This window comes from Copidosoma floridanum, unplaced genomic scaffold, assembly GCF_036245765.1.
Source record: "Copidosoma floridanum isolate Cflo_tuat_1 unplaced genomic scaffold, Cflo_Japanese_pri ptg000013l, whole genome shotgun sequence".
NCBI lineage: Eukaryota > Metazoa > Arthropoda > Insecta > Hymenoptera > Encyrtidae > Copidosoma > Copidosoma floridanum.
In genome coordinates this window covers 11,668,334-11,678,241 of record NW_028321890.1, presented here as the reverse complement: position 1 = coordinate 11,678,241, position 9,908 = coordinate 11,668,334, and positions in this window count along the sequence as shown.

Genomic DNA, 9,908 nt, shown 5'->3' with positions numbered 1-9,908 from the left:
TACAGCCTCTTGCTTTGCTAATGAGTATTGCTATTATAATTATAATAATAATAGCTTCCATGACAATTCGTATTAAAGAAAAAAGAGAAGTTTGTTATTCCTCCAACTGTCGGGTTCGTATTTTCTCCATTTGATTTATCATGTTTTGTACATTAACTTCTTTATCTGTCCATACTTGTTCAATAAAGTTTAATTTTCGAATCGATTTTATAGCGTCATGGAAGTCATCAGTGTCTTTTAAGGGTTTATGTAGTACTGTTCAGTTTAAGTTCACTTCTACCTGATAGATATATTGTATTTGAGTGATAATTTTATGTTCACTGGTTAAGGTTAATCTGTGAATTTTCCCGTACATTCATCATTTATTTGTAAAAGACCTATACCTTTTACTCTTTCTTGTTGATCCATTTTATTAGGGCAGATAGAGTCCAATTGTTCTTCATTGGGTGTTGAGAATAACCATGAACTATCAGCTAGTAAATAAATTCATTGGCTTTCGGTTTTTGGCGTTAACATAATTTCACAGTATTTAAATACATTTGGTCCAGGTCGTAATAACATAAGAATTTCACATTCGTTCATAGAATAGGGTTTCTTTAGCGGTTCCATAGCCGAGCATATATAACCATATACCGTCTTATCGCCTTGGTTAAATGTAACATTGTTTAGTCGTAAATACGGATTTTAGTCTGCTGCTACTGCTTAGTAAGGGTACGACGGTTTTATGTAGGCAAATCCATTTTGCCCAGGTTGGGGTATCATGACTGGATGCAGTCTATAAAGATTGTAAGGGGCTCGATTTACGAGTGGCAAATGTAATATTACCATTGTTCTATTTTCTTGATGTACAACATCTAATTTGCTTAGGGTACTTGTTTTGCCAGCATGAAGGTTTTCTATTGATGCTACAAATTTTAGATTTCCCGCAAGGTTCTTCACATCCTGGGCTACTGTTCTGAATATATTTGGAGAAAATAGCTTTGGATGTGCTTGACCTCTTTGTAAATCATGCAAGATGTCAATCAGATCGAAACGTCAATCTTCGAACGCTATTGTCATTAAGATGGCCAATATAATCTGCATCGTTGTGTTTTTTTTTTCTCTGGAAGACGTGTAGAATATGCTTCTTATTAGATATTATTATCGGGGAACTAGTTTTAATTTATCGGTATGTTTGCGTATGGTTTCACCATTGGTTTTTTCAAGTAACACATTATTTTTCTTTAAAACTGTTCTAACCTAACAAATTGTATCTTTAATTTATACATGTATTAATTATATTTAAGTAATCACGGTTATTTACGTCAATAATGAACAAAGGAAATATATAATATACTCAATAATTTAGAATTTACTTGAAATTTATCCGCCTTGTTTAATAGACAATTTAACATAAATGACAATTTGAATTTTCCCTCCTTAATACCTCCACTTAGATACCTTAGGTAAGACTAGCATGAATTATTAGTAAAACCACGAAAGGTTAATGTTAGGTAACTACCTATCCTACCAAGTCACGTAGGGTTAGGTCGTTCTCAGGGCCCTTGGGTGTCTTGAGCTGCTCAACTCGTCGACCCAGGAACTTCGCCTATGAACGTGATAGCTCACCCTAGTGCCTTGACTACTTGGGAATGCGTCGTCTCCACGCTTAAAGTTGTCAAGCACCGAAAGTCCAAGTAGAAACCGGTTAGTGAAAGGGTTACCTGTGAGTGGTGTACAAACTTACTTTTCAGCTCTCAGCCTTCGTACTTAGTCTCTTTCTCCTCCTTTGTGCTCGTCGCGGTAAAGTACCAGTGCACGGGAAAGTTTCAGGTCTTAGTAAGCAACGGATTTTCCGCGTCCCAGGCTCGCTGGAAGAGAACTAACTATACATTGCACGCTGGTGCCTTTAATGCTAACGTTGTTTCCTTTTGAGTAGCAGGTTTTCCCTTCTTTGGGTGAACGCGCTGTAGCGTTTTCTTGACGTACTAGACGCAGATTCCCCGTGCGCGGCGTTTAAATTTGAATTTTCAAATAGAAATTTTCTACAAAATGAAATATATGTATATGTAAAAAAAAATGTCAACCCTTGAATTGTCTATTGGGCGGATTTTTTATTACAAGAAAATGTAATAAATAGAAGAATATAAATGGAAATGTAAAGCGTATATTATAAATGCTAGGTGATAGAGAGGCCCCCTTGCAATGTAGCTGTCCCGCAAGAAAAATTTTTACATTCTATTAAACTTTTGCAAAAATTTATAATTGATCAAATATTACCTAAACATGGGTTGTAAGAAAATTCTAAACTTGGGTTTTTCTGACATGATGGACTTAAGATTGTCTATTACTCGCCCTAGTACTGCAGTCCAATAAAAATTAATAAAAAAAAAAATCATTAGACTGTTGTGTGTGTTTGCACCCGTAATTTTCTATAAAATCTATAGCAAATCAAAGATTTATTTATGTATAAGGGAAATACTTTACAATTAATCAATGTGATTTTATGATGATATGCAAATATTAAGTAAATAAAAAATGTAGATGTATACATAACAAGCGACTTTTATAAGAGTTTATGGGAAACATATCAGCATTTATTAAATACTAATAGACTGCATTGGATTTTATTCAACTGAAAAAAAAAGATAGGGCACTGAATTATTACTTTTATTTGAGTGTACTGGAAAAGCTCAGTAAGAATTATATTTGTCTTTATTGGTCATAGTAGGATTTGGTTACGTCATTAAAGTCATGCTTTTATTGGTTTTTACGCTAATTTAATTTAGCAATTTCTATAGGACAGTACTATCATTTTAACAAACTATCGAGAAATGAGTCAATAATTTATTAGTATGTACAGGAAATACCTTGCAATTAATCAATGTGATTTTCTGATGATATGAAAACATTTAATAAACAAGAAAAGTGGCTGTATACACAACAAGCGAATTTTGTTGAAGTTTATGGAAAATATATCAGCATTTATCGAGAGTTAAATAAGCCTGTAAAATACAGTATCCTATAAGCTTTATTAAGTAAGTGAACGGTTGTGGAAATTACTGCATAATGGATTTTTATTAGACTTTGCAGGTGCATCTAAAATCTAAAAGCCATGCATTAAATTTATCTGAGTATTTGAATTTACAAGGAAAATCCGAACATGGCACGATACTTTTGTGAAAATATTGGTTTTTATTATACATAACAGTGATTTAAAGTATTGATATTAGTACTACTGAATTAGTGTTTTTGTTTTCTATTATGATTTTTAACAGCATCTGTACTACTACATGATCAGTTTTTTATGGATTTTTATCGTGATTTGTAGATATACCTGCAGCTCTCCTTTTGGCAGATAAAGTTTATTGGAATTCATGAGAAAAACGCGATTTCTGCATGCGATTGTTTACAATTTTTTGAAACTTATATTACTTAACAGCTTATTATATGATTATTTCTATTCGTTCGTATTGAGTAGTATACTATTGTATTGAAATCTGTATAAGATTTGATGTTAGAAAAAAAATTATCCACCGAAGAAGACGGTCCATTGAACTGAATGTAAAATTGGTCACAAAAATAATTTATTGTAAAAGTACTGCAATCGATAACGACCGACATGGGTCTGCCTATAGTTTAACGACATGTACGCATTTATATTTAAGTTTTATTGTTAGAACCGGATAAGTATCAATCACATTTCATTTGCTGTAAGCACTAACTGTACAATAAATAACAGATAAATAATCTAATGTACAGATTATAAAAAGTGCGTATAACATTCATTAGATTAGTCACTTATAGTATGTCACAATCACCTAATGAGATTAATTAATTGTACATTCTATAAAATCGTGATTCTCAAATTAAAACATAAATAACTGATTAAGACAATATAATGATGAGTAAAAATATTTCTAAATAGTTGTATAGAAATAAGAGACGACTAATTCCTATTAAATCAAACTTATACTCAATTCTACTTTGCAAATAACTCGTTAACTAATTACCAAAAATAATGTATGGGTTGTATACGATAAGTTTATCTAGAATTCATTTGTTGGAATCATGGTTACAAATTGCGATTCGACCATGAAATACAAAAAAAATATTATAAGAATAATCTGAAAAATCTCCCAATGGTTCAACGACACTTTTTTCAGTTAAAATTTAAAGGGTTTTTACTCATAAAAACGTAAAAAAATTTTATCAACGAATAAGCATAAACACGCTTAAAATGTTGTTACGAAGTGCTGCTGATGCGGAGAAGCAAGGCGGAATTGATAACCTCGACCGGGCCTGTTTTGCCCGGGTACCCCCGGCGACACCTCCGGAAAACTTTATACGCGGGTCTCGCTCTCCGAGACACCGCAAGTGACAGGTATCGCGGCGACCTCGGGCGTCGTCGCCTTTCGCGACGGTTTTAGTACGACACACGGAAATGGGGCACACACAAAAGGAATCACTCGCGACCAAGCTCAAAATAAGAAATATATTCAATTGAACAAATAAGAGATTACACTTCATACTCGCGGGTGTAAGTGCAGTTCTCGCACGTCGAGCGCGCTGGCTCGACGTGCTCGTAGCGCCAAAACGCGAACTGGGCAGACCTACGCGAGCTAATCTAGCGGCTCTAGACAATAGACTGCCTGTTGGCAGGTACTTACGCGATGCGGTTAGGTCGCTCTTCGTAGAATCCTTGGATAGGTGGAACTAGGCGCTGTTGGCGTGAGTTCGCAAAGGCTAGTAGGCGTCCCTACTGGCTGCGTGTGGAGGTCAAGGTTGTCAGGCCTGGACTTGTTCCGACCTTATCGACGGGTTCGGGAGCAGGTCATGGCACCAACATTTTTCGTGATGGCGACTTAACTCCAAACGTGCACACTCCAACAAAAACTTCACGTACCAAAACAACGGAAAAAAAAGAGAGACGGCATAAAGGAAGACTTTCTTTACGCACGTTCACTGGCCCAAGCCAAGCTACCGCTCTCTCGGCCCTTTCTCCCGTTCCCCTACTTTTCCTTCCCGCTTTCCCACTTAAGCCCTTTAACACTCTTTGCCCCTTTCCCCGCTTCACTACCTGCCCTAGCCTACTAATGTGGCCTAACGGTGAGGCACCGTTACAATGTATTACATAATTATCTCATACTATTAAATTTAATGTCATTCCTATAAACTCCAATAAACTATTTATTAGGCTCTTAAAATATGATCTTCGAAGCTATTTTTTGAAAATAAATTGTGGGCTTTTTACTATAAACACAAATGAAATAAATTTGCCATGTCAGTGTCAAATAGGAAACAATAAAATTTTGTTGGGTCTTCATTTTGTGCAATCAAACTCACTGTTTTTCTATTGGTTTTTATTGGACTGCTGTACTGGGGTATACAAACTTTGTGACACAAATAGCCAAAGTATTCCTTTGATGCTACGATAGCAAAAAAATCATCAAAAGTTTATATTCCAAAATATTTGAACTTTCATAGATAAGGTGATGTACAAGTGATGTGCAGATATTATTATGTCTCATAAAAAAAGCTCGATAGAAGATGGTCGTAAAACCTCTGTCATTGAGATTCCACATGCGGCACAAGCACTAAGTACTAACTTTTCGGTTACGATGAGATAATACATTTGTACTGGTACACAAGTTGTGTTCCTATCGTACTAATACTACGATTTATTAAATGTTCCTAAGTTTACCTTGTAATTTTTCGGAAAAACTTTATGTTCAAATTTGTTCAGTTACAATTAATTATAAGGGAAACAATAAATTAGTTTACCATCAAGCATATAATTTACAATACATGTTTTGATCATTGTAAATCTGCCAATGATAGTTGTACTTTTAGTGTTTCACATACATCTAATTGTTACGAAAATCATTTACATACAAATTGAAAAAAAAAAAAAAAAATATAAAATCATTTTTATAGCAGAAAAGTTAAACAAAAATCAAATCGTATTGGTACTATATAATATAGACGATTCATATCACGGTATGGACAACCTACTTATGTAGCCGAGTGGTTAAGCAAGCTTGTGTTGCATACACAATTTCACTGCCTGACCATCTTTAGTCGGGCTTTTTTCAAAAGTCGTATACCATGCACATGACTTGTTTATAATCTAAATATAAAATATTTAAATTTTTTCTTTAATACATTTTTTATGATTTTTTACCGTTGTACTATAAAAAAAAATTTTTCAATATCTGCGTCACAAAGTTTGGATTAAATATTAGTTAAACTTGTGTTCTACATGTAAGCAAAAACCCAAATTTGAGATTCTTTCATTACCCCATGCTTAGGTATCGTTTGGCCATACATAAACTTTCCCGAGGGAATAGCGAAACTTGGAAACGTTTTCGTGGGCTTTTACAACTTCATGATAAATGACTGTCACAACATATTTAATGATTAGTAACTGAAAATACTTTTAAAGTGCATTTATTTTAGCTTTAATTCATCTAAAAGTTGAGATCACACTATTCATAATGCTTACATGTTCTTGATAAACAGCCATTGTCATAAAAGTTGAACCAGAATTCCCATAGGACTGCTATAGAAAAGAGTACAAAGATACAGTTAGCCATGTATGAGTTGTAAAACATAAACTAAATATAAAACCTTATTGTCAATGCGTTACCTCTACCAATAACAAGGTCAGTAGGTAGTGGTGTGAAATTTCTCGAAGGAGTTGCAGTATAAGGGCTAGGAGGAAAGGCATCTCTGCATTGTCACTGTTGCACCTAAAGTAAAAAAAAGGTGGTATCGGCAAATATACTGACGCTTCGTGTCCAGGGAAATTATTGGGTGGCGTCCATATAGTGACAGCGTGGCCAGGAGCAGAAGAAGGATGTACTGTTCCACTTACGTACTGACACTGCGTGTTTAGAAAGAGGAGTAAAGAAAGGTGATTAAATAGCTGCAGCGTGGTTGGAACCAAGAAATAGCAGCGTGTGTGCACGTATAGTTGCTGCGAAATCATGAAAAGATTAGAATGGTAATTTTATAGTCTTTGCGTAGCCAGGATTGGGAGAAGCTCGCTTTTTCTCTTGTATAGCATGTTCCAGGAATTTAAGTATTTTAGTATCCTATTCACAGATGCATATAGATAAAATTCGTAAGTAGCACCAGTTACACCTTAAAAAGTTAGTATGTAACGCTAGATAATTCGTAATAGAAGTGCATTATTTATACATTCACTGCACGTCCTGGACATGGATATCGTGATGTCATTAAAATAAATATAATGCATTAATGACTTACTGTTAGAACAAAAAAGGACGGCAGCTTCTGCGTATGTATAGTGTAGGTACGTGTCATTTACATACAATCGTGTATGTCAAATATAATGAATATATGTTTACCCTACTAAGGTACCTGCTAAGCTAAGGTTGATCAGAAATAAAATCTCTAACAATTATTTTGTCAAAAACTGTTTATTATTTAGACTTGTCGTTATAATAAATTTTTTTCTGAAAGTTTTACTGTAGAATATACTAAAATTCGAGCTAGACTGACTGAGACCTGGAATACTATGTGTTTTTGCAGGGTCCTTTGTACATGTGAATCATAATCAATTTTTTTTTAACATAATAGTAAGTATCTAAAATATATTTCAATTGCATGACCACAAACTTATTCTAATAGATTTAAATAACTTTTTTGTATTGTACTTATAGCAGACTATCTTCGTAAAAGTGATCCAGGCTTACTTACCAGACAATAATTTTCTAGTTAATGAAGTTTTGAACAATACTACTACGCATGCATGGGTACAAAAGTGAACCGTATATATAGTATGACTTTTGTAATTCTTGAATTTAAATAGCTTTTTTAATGTCCCATTTATGCCCGATTGTTAGATTTATGCCTAATTTTTTTAACATGTTTTTTGACTTTTCTTTATTCTTGTTTACTTTCAATTCAATTAGTCTTTTTTTCTTCTTCTCAATTACAGCTGATTTTCTCTGACAACTGATATCCCTCTCTCCGAATTAAATAACCCTGTATTTGTGCTACTACTTAGTCTGCAATCAATAAAAAGACTCATTGCTTGGATATATTTGTGGTCTGCAAAAGTAATTTCTATTCACTCTGCTCTTTTGACTTACGTTGATAATATCATTGATTTTGAATCCCTCCAAATTAGTTTTTCGTAGTCACCTTTTGAAATTATTTTATTTGTAATTTTATTATACATGTTAAATACCTCATCATTTCAATCAATACCAAACCAAGCTGGTAACCTAAGAAATGACGACAAATATTCTCATACATCTTTAGCCGTAAGATTCCTTATTTTAACACATTACCTCTTAGACTGCAGGATTTAAAAATTAGGTGATCTCTACCATTAATTTATACATCAGAAAACACATTGCTATTTACGATTTCGATAATGTTATTTCATAAAACTATATGTATTTATTGTTTTTTTTACACTATTTTTCTATTGAAAACATGAAAACAGCCATCAAATAAAAGCTCTGCCCTTCAATAATACCAAGACTGTTATTAAAATTTAAAAGGATACAGAAAGCATTTGCTTAATCAAAATTCCTCTTATGCACGGCAATTTAAACAAAATCTTAAGATCTCTGATGTTTTGAATCATCACATCAGTTTCATAATAAGCTACTAGTACTTAAATATTACATAGTATAAATTTAAAAGGGGTTAACAAAATTGACGCTCGTAAATTATAAATCTTTTTAGTACAAAGTTTATTAGTTTCATCTGAATCTCAAGATTGTAAGGGTTGCAAGCTGTTTTTTTGTAATTGTTATGATAAAATCAAATACTATTAAATCAAGGGTATATAAAGTCTTGGGAGTTCTTGTTATAAAGAATTGGTTAACTTAATCTAATGCTGAAATTATAAAAAAAAAATGCTGTGCTACAACAATAAAGAATTATATTCAAAACAAACTCAAAGAGTTTGATCGACAGTCTTACCGATCAAATACATTTATATGGTAATTTTTGAGCAAGTGCAATCATTGTACAAAAAAATCTATTTTTCTAGAAAAATTAATTACTTAGTCCAAATGAATTCTACTACGGAAGAAGAATTTTCCATTTCATATTTTTCAATAAAAATTCTTTACTTGCAAATCTTACAATGTAAAATTCAATAGCGCAAATATGCAGTTAACATACAAGCCAAAAGTTATGAGTAATCTAACAACATTAATAATTTGTTGTATTAATTTTACTAAGTGTACCTAAAAAAACTTTCTTATGATACTTTGCGTGATGAAAAAACTTAACTAATTCATTGTTAGTAAAAAGTTATTATTAAAGTTATTTTAAGTACCATTTCTCTTCTAGGAAAAATTCCATTCAATTAACATGATGTCCTTGCTTGCATGCTACATAATACATTTTCTATGACTACACACACGCTAGCATTAACAAAAAAAGAGTAATAGATTTGACACAACGAACATGTTACGCTAGTTCCTACATACTATGCTACGTATTGAAGCTAGTTTCTAAAAAGGGGTTTAAATCGTCCTTGTTTTAATTAGGTTCTGTAAATTGCACGTGTTCTCATAGGAGGCATGAAAATTAAAATACTCAATTGAAATTGTCATCGTATACAACAATGCTGAAATAAGTAGATGTATAGAGCATCATAAATTTGTTACATAGTCCGTATTTTTTGTTGGGATTGGTGTGTTCCAATTTTTCCTAAAGTAAGGGGGACTCTCTTTCTGGCTCAATTGCAATGCCTTTCTAAACATAGGAATTAAATAATAGAAATTTGTTAATTTTTGTTAAAAACAAATTTTTTCTCAAAATATTTTCTACATATGTAAAATTTGAAACCGTTATTTAGAAATAAATACTGTTCTTTACGGATGCCATGGCGGACTAATAAAACTCGCTGGCATGGCGTAATCACACTTGATGTAAAA